At 43.9% G+C, this 2,726-nt stretch overlaps 1 pseudogene across 1 annotated transcript in view; it reads right to left on the bottom strand.

Moving 5' to 3' along the window:
* SARC_13091 (hypothetical protein) overlaps window positions 1-2,575 on the bottom strand; it is a pseudogene marked incomplete at its 3' end in the record, with an annotated part of 4,348 nt that extends 1,773 nt beyond the window's left edge. The window contains exons 1-3 of the mRNA in view: window positions 2,388-2,575; window positions 1,690-1,871; window positions 350-496 (exon numbers count right to left, since the gene is read on the bottom strand). The remainder of the gene's footprint in view (window positions 1-349; window positions 497-1,689; window positions 1,872-2,387) is intronic.
* Window positions 2,576-2,726: the final 151 nt, after the last annotated feature.

Below are 2,726 nucleotides of genomic sequence, written 5' to 3'. Positions count from 1 at the left end.
TATATGTATATGTATATGTATATGTAATTATGTACATAGTTATATCTAAATATCGTAGACCGTACTACAAATCGTTTTAAAAATATCGTTACCTGTACTGATATACCAACCATGCGAAAAAACGGTATAAAAAAAACGGGAAAGAAACCGAAAAACGTATTAACATACTAGAATATGGTAAACCGTATAAACATACCATGGTTACTACAATCCGTAATTCGTATGAAACTACCGTAAATCGTACCAAAACACCCGTAAACATATACAGCAAAGCGTGTCAGCAAAACAAACCAGTCTAAACAGGAGGGCATATCAATACACTCAAATACATTAAACAGTACGACCATACCGTGAACCACGCGGGCCGTCTTTTAGCCAGAACACTTCCGCCAAAGAATATGTTATACTCAATCAGCAACCCCTGACTCACATTGCGGAACCGCGTTAATCGAGTCTCGAGATCATCATCGTCGTGTGCATTGATACAGGAGCATTCCTGTGTGTATGTGAGAGTGAAAGTGAGAGTGTATGTGTGTATGTGAGAGTGAAAGAGAGTGTGTATGTGTGTATGCGAGAGTAAAAGAGAGTGTGCATTTGTGTATGCGAGAGTGAAAGAGAGTGTGTATGTGTATGTGTGCATATGTTTGTGTGTATAAGTGAGAGAACATGTGAGAGACTGTGTGTGTGTGTGTGCCTATGTGTGCCTATGTGCGCCTATGTTTGTGTGCAAGAGTGTATGTATGTGTGCATCTGTGCATCTGTGTGGGGGAGAGAGAGTGTGTGTATGTATGTGTGTACGTGTGTATGTGTGTGATAGAGAGATAGAGATAGAGTGAGAGAAAGTGTGCGTGCGTGTGTGCGTGTGTATGGTGTATGTATGTGTGTGTATGTATGTATATGTATGTGTGTATGTATGTGTGTAGCGAAAATATGTATGTGTGTGTGTATGTGTGTACACGTATGTGTACGTCTATGCGTGTATGAGTGTGTGTGTGTGTGGTATGTGTGTATGTGTGTATGTATGTATGTATGTGTGGTGTATGCATGTATGCGTGTGCATGTATGTGTGTATGCGTATATGTGCGTGTATGTGTGTGTGTGTAAGTAAGTATGCGTGTGTGTGCAAGTAAGTATGCGTGTGTGTGGTTGTGTATGCATGTGTGTGCGTGCATATATGGATGCCTGTACAGGTGAGTATACTACATGTGCCTGTACATAAACGTGTAGTTGTGTGCACGGTTGCGTGCTAGTCCCATATATGCGCACATATCCATATACACACTCATCTACGCCTGCATGCTTGCAAGTACACATACCTTTGTGTGTACATCTGCGGCTGTGTAAACGTTATCGTGTACACGTGTAGGCTCATACGTGCATATGCCTATCCGTACACCTTAACACCTGCAAGTGGACACCTGTATGTTGGCACACGCATACACACATACACATATACATATATGCATATGCACACACATACCTACACATACACATACAGATACACACATATAAACGTGCATACACACACACATGTACACACACATACACATACACATATACACATACACAAACATACACACACATATATATATATATATTATATTTATATATATATATATTTATTGTATATATATATAAATATATATATATACGCGTACACACGCACACATACAACGTCCTCCCACCCACCTGGCAGAATTGCAGCACACTGAACTCAGGGCTGACAGTCCAAAACTCGGCGAATTCCCACTGGCCCTTGTGTGCCAGTTCGCTCAGCAATCCTTTGAAGGCCGTGTGCATCATGCTGCGATTGCGACCGAAGCGCTTGCAGCACTGCATCTGACTGTCCTCATCCAACTGCCTGTCAAAGGCTACGACAGGGCAAGGACGGGTGAGGATGTGCAAGGGTGTGTGTTGTTTGTTATTATTGTAATAGGTTGCTTATGCTAGTGCAGGTGTTTACTGTACGTGTTGTGTTGTAGAATATACCTATATTGCATATGTAGTCAAAGTAGCCTCCCGCAGTGTGAGCATAGCATCAAACTGAGGCTATCTGCCACAGCTCTTCCGATGACTCACTCTCTGTAAAACCACTAAGACTGTGATCTAGAACATGGTAACCATAGAACCCTAAAACCCTAAAACATGGCCAGGCCGGGGCAACCCTTTTCGTCCAGGCCGTTAATGCTAAACTTATACACACTCTACCACTCGCTACACGAAAAATCAAACAAAGCCTCAATCATTCACACCTCACCGTACACTGACGCATAAGGCACTTACACACAATAACTCTAAACCCCCTAAATCACTATAACCCTAAAATCTTAAGACCTACACCATCACTCCAACATACATCCCCACACACTAACCCCCTCAGCACTCACCCGCAGTCACGGGATCGTCCACCGTCAACTCCGTTTTTAACGTAAACATAGCGTTGTGGTTCAGAAAGTCGGCGATCTCCGGATGCCCCAGTTGCAGCGCTGTCTGGTACGCGTTAAACCCCCACTTGTCCTTGAACTCGGCATTCGCGCCTTTGGAGATGAGATACTGCACAATCTCTAGCCTGCCCGTGGGTAGGTGAGTGTGTGAGTGTTTGTGTGTGTGGTGGGGGGGGGTAGTGGGGGTGGGGGTTGTGGGTGCGTGTATGTGGGCGTGGGTGTGTGTGCGCGTGTGTGTGTGTGTGTGTGTGTGTGTGTGTGTGTGTTGTGTATGTGTGTGGT

Source organism: Sphaeroforma arctica (genome assembly GCF_001186125.1).
Source record: "Sphaeroforma arctica JP610 unplaced genomic scaffold supercont1.2890, whole genome shotgun sequence".
NCBI classification, from domain to species: domain Eukaryota; class Ichthyosporea; order Ichthyophonida; genus Sphaeroforma; species Sphaeroforma arctica.
Note: the sequence above shows the minus strand (reverse complement) of the source record. Positions and strands in the feature narration are given on the sequence as shown.